The sequence below is a fragment of the Schistocerca nitens genome, chromosome 1, assembly GCF_023898315.1.
Source record: "Schistocerca nitens isolate TAMUIC-IGC-003100 chromosome 1, iqSchNite1.1, whole genome shotgun sequence".
NCBI classification, from domain to species: Eukaryota; Metazoa; Arthropoda; class Insecta; order Orthoptera; family Acrididae; genus Schistocerca; species Schistocerca nitens.
In genome coordinates, this window is record NC_064614.1 from 1,072,078,491 (window position 1) to 1,072,090,912 (window position 12,422).

Here is a 12,422-nt window from a genome sequence, read left to right on the forward strand (position 1 = left end):
CATTCAGAGAAAGCATTAAATGATAAACTGAACGAGTCAAACAAAGCATTAAGTGAGAAATTGAGTGATTCAAATAATGCATTAAGTGATAACTTGAGATTTTTGCGAGATGACCTCACACGGAAATTGGAAGAGCAAATAGCCGCGATGAATACGCGATTTGACGAACAAGAACGCAAGCTAGGGCACCAGCAGGAACGCCTAGAAGCGTTAGAAACTAGAACCGAAACAGCAGCTGCTGGAAATCAAGCACTAGCTGACTCCATGTTAAAGGAGATACAGTCTATGCAAACCGAAGTCAGTGAGGCCAACGGCAGGCTTGAAAGTCGTGTAATAGTATTAGAAAACGAACTGTCCTCGCGAGAAATCGTCATTTCTTTGGAGTCGCAAAGTCCTAGTAGACGTCTGCAGGGAGCAAGGAGAGACTGTTGCTCGTGTGAGCGAACAAGTGGCTGCTCAGGGTGAGAGATTACGGCGCCCTAACTAGAGCGGTAGAAAAGATCAAACTAACGAATGAGCCAGACTCGGACAGGACACAGCCAGCCGCAATTGCGGAATCCTGCAATTTAAAAGGGTGCAAGCAGACATAAACAAACGCAATCGGGACCTGATAGCTGACTTGCATCACAAGATGCAGGAAAACGAAAGCGCAGAGGGCAGTGCCACTATTAGTAACACGGTTAGAGGAGCGGGAAGCATCAGAGGTAAGCGCAGCCGTGGAGAAGACGAGGAATACCGTGGCTTCAATGAGAGACTCTGTAATCTGAGAGGAAATTCTGCGCCACCTGTACGCACGGTGAATTACGATAGTGTCGAGGAAGAATGCAGGAGACACTTTGTCTCTGTACAGTCTTACTCTCTTTTCCCAGACGCAAATCACGACATAGAGCCCTCGTTGTGGTTAAATCAGTTTGAGCACTCGTTACCTCGCTCATGGGGAGATGTGCTCAGAATAAAATTTGCGTGCAGTCAACTGAGAGGTGAAGCGGCAACCCGAATGCAAATAATGCTTCAGGACTGTCGAACGTACGAGGATTTTAAAACGGTTTTCCTCAACGAGTTCTGGTAGCGGAGCATGCAAGAACGGGTAAAGTTAGGCATCTTGATGCGAGAAAACTATGCTGAAAGTACATACAAGCACCCCGTGAAATTTTACAAGGAACTTGTGAAAAGTAATCAGTTTCTCGACACACCATATGATCCCTAGGAACTTAACAGCATTTGTCTGACGAAGCATTCGAATAAAATGTTCAAAGATATTACAATTGCGGGAAGAGATATGGATGACGTTAGTAGTTTTCAGAATCTGCACTGAAAGAAATGTAATTGAGCAGCAAAATGTAGTTAGGTAATCATGACGGGAACCACGAACAGAGCCGACTTAAGTTCATGTGTTTATATAAAAACTTGATATTTCCTGTTTACTTGGCTTTGCTTCATACATGCCTCCATTGGCGTGGTACATACCGGTAATTTGAGATCCGTTTTCCATTCAAGTAAGGACTTCAACAGTTTTTGCACACCATTCTCGTTTCTGGCTAAAGGGCCAAGGTTATTAGCAAACGCTAAAAACTTGATTTCTAAGTTGTTTCTAATTTTCTCAGGGTATATTCCTCTTGTTTCTTCCAACTTCAGAGTTTCTTCTGAGGTATTCACTATTTTCTCCAGGATGATATTGACAAGAATTGAGGATGATCCGTCTCCTTGCCTGACCCGTGGCTTTATTTCAAAGAGCATAGAGGTCTCCAAAAACTTAATTTTGAAATGGTGTCCGTTGGTTTTCTTTTACGATTTCCCTCATTTTTCTACAAATTCCCAATTCCCTAAAACCCTCAATGAAGTTTGTTTGTCAATTTAGCCAGATGCTTTTTTGAAGTCGATAGGAATAATTACTCGAATGCAACAATCAGTCCCGAATAATCTAAGTTTATTACAGATCGCTTTCGTCTGTAGAACAGCCATTGTATGTTAGAGATAACAGAACCAAATAAGATACAAGCGTATAAAAGAAAGTATAACATAGTAAAAATCGAAGTGAGAAAAATATATACGTACATCATCACAAGACTAATAATTTCTATTCTATAGAAACTCAGATTATTCACGACTGATTGCCGCATCTGCATTCATATATATATATATATAGGGTGCTCCATTGATCGTGTCCGGGCCAAATATCTCACGAAATAGGCGTCAAACGAAAAAACTACAAAGAACGAAACATGTCTAGCTCGAAGGGGGAAACCAGATGGCGCTATGGTTGGCCAGCTAGATGTCGCTGCCATAGGTCAAACGGATATCAACTACGCTTTTTTAAATAAAAAACACCATTTTTATTACATATTCGTGTTGTACGTAAAGAAATATTAATGTTTGAGTTGGACCACTTCTTTCGCTTTGTGATAGATGGCACTGTAATAGTCACAAACATATGGCTCACAATATTAGACGAACAGTTGGTAGCAGGTAGGTTTTCTAAATTAAAATACAGAGCGTATGTACGTTTGAACATTATATTTCGGTTGTTACAGTGTGATACATGTACCTTTGTGAACTTATCATTTCTGAGAACGCATGCTGTTACAGCGTGATTACCTGTAAAAACCACATTAATGCAATAAATGCTCAAAATTAAGTCCGTCAACGTCAATGCATTTGGCAATATGTGTAACGACATTCCTGTCAACATCGAGTAGTTCGCCTTCAAATGGTTCAAATTGCTCTGAGCACTATGCGACTTAACTTCTGAGGTCATCAGTCGCCTAGAACTTAGAAATAATTAAACCTAACTAACCCTAGGACATCACACACATCCATGCTCGAGGCAGGATTCGAACCTGCGACCGTAGCGGTCGCTCGGCTCCAGACTGTAGCGCCTAGAACCGCACGGCCACTCCGGCCGCAGTTCGCCTTTCGTAATGTTCGCACATGCATTGACAATGCGCTGACGCATGTTGTCAGGCGTTGTCGGTGGCTCACGATAGCAAATATCCTTCAACTTTCCCCACAGAAAGAAATCCGGGGACGTCAGATCCGGTGAACGTGCTGGCCATGGTATGGTGCTTCGACGACCAATCCACCTGTCATGAAATATGCTATTCATTACCGCTTCAACCGCAGGCGAGCTATGTGCCGGACATCCATCATGTTGGAAGTACATTGCCATTCTGTCACGCAGTGAAACATCTTGTAGTAACATCGGTAGAACATTACGTAGGAAATCAGCATACATTGCACCATTTAGATTGAAATCGATAAAATGGGGGCCAATTATTCTTCCTCCCATAATGCCGCACCATACATTTACCCGCCAAGGTCGCTGACGTTCCACTTGTCGCCGCCATCGTGGATCTTCCGTTGCCCAGTAGTGCATATTATGCCGGTTTACGTTACCGCTGTTGGTGAATGACGCATCGTCACTAAACAGAACGTGTGCAAAAAATCTGTCATCGTCCCGTAATTTCTCTTGTGCCCAGTGGCAGAACTGTACGCGACGTTCAAAGTCGTCGCCATGCAATTCCTGGTGCATAGAAATAAGGTACGGGTGCAATCGATGTTGGTGTAGCATACTCAGCGCCGACGTTTTTGAGATTCCCGAATCTCGCACAATTTGTCACCTACTGATGTGCGGATTAGTCGCGACAGCAGCTAAAACACCTACTTGGGCATCATCATTTGTTGCGGGTCGTGGCTGACGTCTCACACGTGGCTGAACACTTCCTGTTTCCTTGGATGATGTCGTCCAGTATACCGAGCAGCATACATAGCACACGCGCTTCGGGCATTTTGATCACAATAGACTTACGTAACGTGTATCCACAGGACATGTGGCCTGTAACTGAAGAAGTATCATGATGATATCTCCATTGGCAAAAGATTCCGGAATAGTCCCCCATTCGGATCTCCGGGAGGGGACTGCCAAGGGGGAGGTTACCATGAGAAAAAGATTGAATAATCAACGAAAGGATAACGTTCTACGAGTCGGGGCGTGGAATGTCAGAAGCTTGAACGTGGTAGGGAAACTAGAAAATCTGAAAAGGGAAATACGAAGGCTCAATCTAGATATAGTAGGGGTCAGTGAAGTGAAGTGGCAGGAAGACAAGGATTTCTGGTCAGACGAGTATCGGGTAATATCAACACCAGCAGAAAATGGTATAACAGGTGTACGATTCGTTATGAATAGGAAGGTAGGGCAGAGAGTGTGTTACTGTGAACAGTTCAGTGACCGGGTTGTTCTAATCAGAATCGACAGTAGACCAACACCAACAACGATAGTTCAGGTACACATGCCGACGTCGCTAGCTGAAGATGAACAAATAGAGAAAGTGTATGAGGATATTGAAAGGGTAATGCAGTATGTAAAGGGGGACGACAATCTAATAGTCATGGGCGACTGGAATGCAGTTGTAGGGGAAGGAGTAGAAGAAAAGGTTACAGGAGAATATGGGCTTGGGACGAGGAATGAAAGAGGAGAAAGACTAATTGAGTTCTGTAACAAGTTTCAGCTAGTAATAGCGAATACCCTGTTCAAGAATCACAAGAGGAAGAGGTATACTTGGAAAAGGCCGGGAGATACGGGAAGATTTCAATTAGATTACATCATGGTCAGACAGAGATTCCGAAATCAGATACTGGATTGTAAGGCGTACCCAGGAGCAGATATAGACTCAGATCACAATATAGTAGTGATGAAGAGTAGGCTGAAGTTCAAGACATTAGTCAGGAAGAATCAATACGCAAAGAAGTGGGATACGGAAGTACTAAGGAATGACGAGATACGTTTAAAGTTCTCTGACGCTATAGATACAGCAATAAGGAATAGCGCAGTAGGCAGTACAGTTGAAGAGGAATGGACATCTCTAAAAAGGGCCATCACAGAAGTTGGGAAGGAAAACATAGGTACAAAGAAGGTTGCTGCGAAGAAACCATGGGTAACAGAAGAAATACTTTAGTTGATTGATGAAAGGAGGAAGTACAAACATGTTCCAGGAAAATCAGGAATACAGAAATACAAGTCGCTGAGGAATGAAATAAATAGGAAGTGCAGGGAAGCTAAGACGAAATGGCTGCAGGAAAAATGTGAAGACATCGAAAAAGATATGATTGTCGGAAGGACAGACTCAGCCTACAGGAAAATCAAAACAACCTTTGGTGACATTAAAAGCAACAGTGGTAACATTAAGAGTGCAACGGGAATTCCACTGTTAAATGCAGAGGAGAGAGCACATAGGTGGAAAGAATACATTGAAAGCCTCTATGAGGGTGAAGATTTGTCTGATGTGATAGAAGAAGAAACAGGAGTCGATTTAGAAGAGATAGGGGATCCAGTATTAGAATCGGAATTTAAAAGAGCTTTGGAGGACTTACGGTCAAATAAGGCAGAAGGGGTAGATAACAGTCCATCAGAATTTCTAAATTCATTGGGGGAAGTGGCAACAAAACGACTATTCACGTTGGTGTGTAGAATATATTAGTCTGGCGACATACCATCTGACTTTCAGAAAAGCATTATCCACACAATTCCGAAGACGGCAAGAGCTCACAAGTGCGAGAATTATCGCACAATCAGCTTAACAGCTCATGCATCGAAGCTGCTTACAAGAATAATATACAGGAGAATGGAAAAGAAAATTGAGAGTGCGCTAGGTGACGATCAGTTTGGCTTTAGGAAAAGTAAAGGGACGAGAGAGGCAATTCTGACGTTACGGCTAATAATGGAAGCAAGACTAAAGAAAAATCAAGACACTTTCATAGGATTTGTCGACCTGGGAAAAGCGTTCGACAATATAAAATGGTACAAGCTGTTCGAGATTCTGAAAAAAGTAGGGGTAAGCTATAGGGAGAGACGGGTCATATACAATATGTACAACAACCAAGAGGGAATAATAAGAGTGGACGATCAAGAACGAAGTGCTCGTATTAAGAAGGGTGTAAGACAAGGCTGTAGCCTTTCGCCCCTACTCTTCAATCTGTACATCGAGGAAGCAATGATGGAAATAAAAGAAAGGTTCAGGAGTGGAATTAAAAGACAAGGTGAAAGGATATCAATGATACGATTCGCTGATGACATTGCTATCCTGAGTGAAAGTGAAGAAGAATTAAAAGATCTGCTGAACGGAATGAACAGTCTAATGAGTACACAGTATGGTTTGAGAGTAAATCGGAGAAAGACGAAGGTAATGAGAAGTAGTAGAAATGAGAACAGCGAGAAACTTAACATCAGGATTGATGGTCACGAAGTCAATGAAGTTAAGGAATTCTGCTACCTAGGCAGTAAAATAACCAATGACGGACGGAGCAAGGAGGACATCAAAAGCAGACTCGCTATGGCAAAAAAGGCATTTCTTGCCAAGAGAAGTCTACTAATATCAAATACCGGCCTTAATTTGAGGAAGAAATGTCTGAGGATGTACGTCTGGAGTACAGCATTGTATGGTAGTGAAACATGGACTGTGGGAAAACCGGAACAGAAGAGAATCGAAGCATTTGAGATGTGGTTCTCTAGACAAATCTTGAAAATTAGGTGGACTGATAAGGTAAGGAATGTGGAGGTTCTACGCAGAATCGGAGAGGAAAGGAATATGTGGAAAACACTGATAAGGAGAAGGGACAGGATGATAGGACATCTGTTAAGACATGAGGGAATGACTTCCATGGTACTAGAGGGAGCTGTAGAGGGCAAAAACTGTAGAGGAAGACAGAGATTGGAATACGTCAAGCAAATAATTGAGGACGTAGGTTGCAAGTGCTACTCTGAGATGAAGATGTTAGCACAGGAAAGGAATTCGTGGCGGGCCGCATCAAGTAGACTGATGACAAAGAAAAGGACATACATCAACATGGTATCAACCTTTTCCGCAATTGGTAAACGGTCCATTTTAACACGGGTAATCACGAAGCAAATACCGTCCGCACTGGTTGAATGTTACGTGATACCACGTACTTATACGTTTGTGACTATTATAGCGCTATCTATCACAAAGCGAAAAAAGTGGTCCAAATAAAGCATTCATATTTCTTTACGTACTATATGAATATGTAATAAAAAATGGGGGGTCCTTTTTTTAAAAAAACGCAGTTGATATCCGTTGGAGCTATGACAGCGCCATCTAGCTTGCCAACCATAGCGCCATTTGATTTCCCCCTTGAAGTTAGACGAGTTTCGTTCCTTGTAGTTTTTTCGTTTGACGCTTATTTCGTGAGATATTTGACCCGGTCACTGTCAATGGACCACCCTGTATAGTCCTCTATTGAGGTGACCCCTGCAGGCTGCTGTGTAGGCTACCCACTGGACAATGTTGTATGACTGGTTGCTACGTGAGAGGGCGAAGAGGCCCAGCATTGCACAAACATATAAAAAGATGGAGTATAGGGAACACAGACCCCAAGGGGAGAAAGGGAGGTAAAATATAGGAAGATTGGGAGGCAGATAAATTATTGTATTTAGGGGAATGGATAACAAGTATCTCAAAAAAAGAGCTAGAAAATTAAACTTTGCTTACAAACTAGCGTATAACAGGTACAACAAATAAGCAATATTCTACAAACCAAAATTCAGGCACTACAATTCAATTACAGAACTAGAAGGGCTCTATGCTTTGAAATGTCTTTTTTTCAAAAAAAATGGGGGTGCAGTTAGAAGAGGCTGGAAAGAGTGAAAGAAATATTGTGAGGAAAATTCTGGGACTACAGCAGACTACAGATGGGCCTTAAAATAATAGGAAAAAATAGGAGCTCTACAAAAACAGTGAATGCATCACAGACACGACGCAGAAACGCAGTTGAAATTATATGGACTCTAGCAAGAATGGACGAAAACCAATTGACGCAAAAGATTTTCAACTACATCACGTCGTTAAAGTTCACCTCTAAGTCTGTATATGAGGTCAAAAGAAATGCTCAAGAAAGAAGGAGGGAAAAATAGAACTGAGAGACTAAACAAGTTCTGGGAAGAGAGAAAAACAAAGGCGAAGAAGCCTTAAGTTTCACTTGGTCCATTGTTGGCCAAATTTGGAAGAAGGAAACGAGAATTGTGCTATTCAATCTGGATCGAAATCTGGGGAAAGATTACGTGTACTATCGTAGCATGGGTGTTATTTACTGTCACTGAGATCTCAGTAGATGTTCCTGAAGGGCATCCATGCGAGAAGCACCTATCAGCTCTCAGGCGCCATATCGTTGCCAGATACTATCAGCTTAGCATGTTTTACTGTACCGAAATGTGCCAGTATTCTCAGAATATTCCTGAAAATGGTTCTGAGCTGTCTTAAGTTTCAGAGAGTTTTCCATGACACCAGTGGGAAATTTTTTCTATTTAGTAACAGCAAGAAGAGATCCTGCCAAGATAGAGAAACACATTTGGCATAAAAGAGATTCGAACCAATGTAAATGCTCATTCCTGAAACACAAACTTCTCAATTTGCAACTGTATGTAAATTTGTTTACTTACCCGTGTACTATATGAGAGCTTTGAGGCCTCTTGTATATTAGACAGACACCTTATAATTTACTGTGCAGGCAAACTGTGTAGGGTAAAGTTAAATAAAATACACGAAACTACATAAACACCTTGTGTTATAATAATTATACTTGTTATAATAAACATGAATGAATCAAAACTTACGTAAACAGGGAAAAAATAGACTGGATGAAGTGAATTGGAAAAAGTGAAACAAATAACTGAAACTTCTTTAAGTCTAGATAACATTGAGACTGCAGAATGTGTTACACGTGGACTCAACGAGAAGAGTGCGCTGCCATTATTTAGAAACATTAGTCATTAGTTTATGAAGCTTTGGCTATGACGCAAATATTTCGTAAGTTTTCGTACACCGCTCTAGACCGACAAGGAATCAGTGACACACACACACACTTGTTGAGTGAGGAGCGCAGGAACTGAGAAGACGATGCATTTTTCGAGAAAAATCTGCTTTTCAAAGAGACTGTTGTCTTTAACCCATCTATTTGTTTTTCAGGAAGGCTTTTTGGAGGGTTAAGACGCTCCGGCAGAAGGTTTGCGTCGAGAAAATGAACTTGGTTAGGTTTATTAAAAGGGCAAGAAAATACATTATTTCAAGGAAACTACGGTATTTTTATTACAGCTATTATACTCAGACTTTACTTCTATGAGACTCGAGGGTGCTCCAGGGATTTTGTCTGAGAGATGAGGTGGACAGAATTAGCGATGTGCAATTTTCAGCTCAGCGTCTGGGATAAGAATTCCTTTGGCGAAACAAGATGGAAATAACATTATCATCTGCAGTGCAGAAGTTGCGATTACATAGGGTTCATTAACAGGTCAGAGTTCGTGCTAGCGACATTTACTAAAACTATTGCATATACATGAGTCTGTTTTCAGTTAAATAACATACTTCAAAGCCCTTTTATGAAGCCACGGAGGGCAGACACTACAGCCAGTACATTACCGAAGGAAGAAAGGTTGGAATTTTTCATGTCTCATCGATATCGGAGACAGCAGACACAGCGTATCATTTCGTACAGTACGGGAATGGGAGAATACACCTGTCACTGACTCTTCAAGAAACCATTTCAGCAGTCACCTGTCGTGAATGTGGGATTTCGACAGCGTTCCTTGCCGTCATCTTCAGGTGATACCTGCAGACTGAGCGTCTACACTGAATCTCCTCCCCTTTATACTCTGATCTGTTCCCACCCCTTCCCCCGCTTCCTGCCGCACGCGGCGCTGCATGGAGTGGTGGTGGGGAGGGGCGGGGTGCTGGATGCGAACTGAGGACCATCAGATGTCCTGTGGCCTTCGTCAGGCACGGAAGTCACTTTGGGTCGGTCCACTGCACCCGGCTGCAGACCCGAGAACAGTACAAACAGGACAGATATTGTCCAGCTAAATACGAGTCCAAATTATTAGCTCACACGTCTCTGTAGTTTGGATCATTTCCAGCTGATGACACTTTCGCTTAGTTTGTGCTTAGAGCCAACACTGTGGGCCCAAGGAAATGTTTAAGAGATTATGAAGTATGACTAAGCGCAATGTATTTAACTGAAAAAATAGTGAGATGTTTTGCTTACTTATTCTCATTTTATTTTTCCAGCATACCATCAGCTTACAATTTCACTATCTGCAACGTATATAGTTCTCAGTAGACGCCGTACTTCGTAAACAGATGGCAAAGAAATGACGCATTATTGAGTTGGTGGCAGATAAGGGCTAGCGTCATTTTTGTCGAATTTTTAAAGGAGAATTCTACGGTTAATGTGCGAATGGTAAAGTATTACGTTTCTTTAAGGCAGATAACGTTAGGAAGTAAGAGACGAACTTATGAATAAATGAGGTGTCATGGCATATGACAAGGAAATGTAGCTTTTTCTTATTGAAAATATTCATTTATATACCAAGCGGATGTACAATCTGAAATGGTATGTCCCAATCACAGAAATTTTACTTTCACTGACAAGGACTCCAAGCCTGCAAATTTATTATTATTTGCGAATAAACCCATTAGAACCAAGCAAAGTATTTTGAGATGGGAATTTGGCTTTATTTATGCCAATATTTCTTTTAATGTCTTTGTCTGGACCTCCTTTCTCCCTGCAGACCATGTTGTTTACGTTTCCTTGGGTTTTCCTCTTGATCAGCTTCCTATTTGTGAATTTTAAACGTAACGATTTCATGGTTGGGTTTTACTCATGTTGTGATGTAATTCCTGACAATTTCATGACAGTTTTGATCTTGCCAATCCATTTCATCGTGTCCATTTTGACTTTACTCCTATTGTCAAAGAAATCGACTATTTGTTTTGTAAGCCTGCCTTGGTTCTTTCTTTTAATGTGTCCATAGAATTTTAACCTGCGTTTTCTAATGTCAGTATTTCTGTATTGTTTGATTTCCAGTTTTCCTCTGAGTCGATATTGTTTTTATACAAGTTTTGTGAGTAGAATTTTTCTTACGAGTTTGGGTTCTTTTCTTTCATTGTTTTGAATGCGTGTTTTCCTGTTAAAATGAGTGTTTCTGAGAAATTATATTGTAATGTTTTAACTTTGCGTGTTTGGCGACACATTTCTTGTTGGAGATATTTTGGGTAAGTCGATGCGCGGTGTCCATCTTTTGGCATATAATTTCATTTTCTGATGTACAAGTACAGCCACTCCCTACAAAACCAATCTTTCACTTCGCAGCGGAATTTCCGTTAACTGATTAAAGCCTTTAAGTCGGATGGTTCCAGTTAAGATTCTCAATTCGGAAAGGCATGTGAAATGTAACATTAGTGTTCCCTCAGCTAACACTTGGTTCAAGAATCATGAAAGAAGGTTGTATACATGGAAGAACCCTGGAGATACTAAAAGGTATCAGATAGATTATATAATGGTAAGACAGAGATTTAGGAACCAGGTTTTAAATTGTAAGACATTTCCAGGGGCAGATGTGGACTCTGACCACAATCTATTGGCTATCAACTGTAGATTAAAACTGAAGAAACTGCAAAAAGGTGGGAATTTAAGGAGATGGGACCTGGATAAACTGAAAGAACCAGAGGTTGTACAGAGTTTCAGGGAGAGCATAAGGGAACAATTGACAGGAATGGGGGAAAGAAATACAGTAGAAGAAGAATGGGTAGCTCTCGGGGATGAAGTAGTGAAGGCAGCAGAGGATCAAATAGGTAAAAAGACGAGGGCTGGTAGAAACCCTTGGGTAACAGAAGAAATGTTGAATTTAATTGATGAAAGGAGAAAATATAAAAATGCAGTAAATGAAGCAGGCAAAAAGGAATACAAACGTCTCAAAAATGATATCGACAGGAAGTGCAAAATGGCGAAGCAGGGATGGCTAGAGGACAAATGTAAGGATGTAGAGGCTTCTCTCACTAGGGGTAAGATAGATACTGCCTACAGGAAAATTAAAGAGACCTTTGGAGAAAGGAGAACCACTTGCATGAATATCAAGAGCTTTGATGGAAACCCAGTTCTAAGCAAAGAAGGGAAAGCAGAAAGGTGGAAGGAGTATATAGAGGGTCTATACAAGGGCGATGTACTTGAGGACGATATTATGGAAATGGAAGAGGATGTAGATTAAGATGAAATGGGAGACATGATACTGCGTGAAGAGTTTGACAGAGCACTGAAAGACCTGAGTCGAAACAAGGCCCCGGAGTAGACAACATTCCATTAGAACTACTGATAGCCTTGGGAGAGCCAGTCCTGACAAAACTCTACCATCTGGTGAGCAAGGTGTACGAGACAGGCGAAATACTCTCAGACTTCAAGAAGAATATAATAATTCCAATCCCAAAGAAAGCAGGTGTTGACAGATGTGAAAATTACCGAACTATCAGTTTAATAAGTCACAGCTGCAAAATACTAACGCGAATTCTTTACAGACGAATGGAAAAACTGATAGAAGCCAACCTCGGGGAAGATCAATTTGGATTCCGTAGAAATGTTGGAAC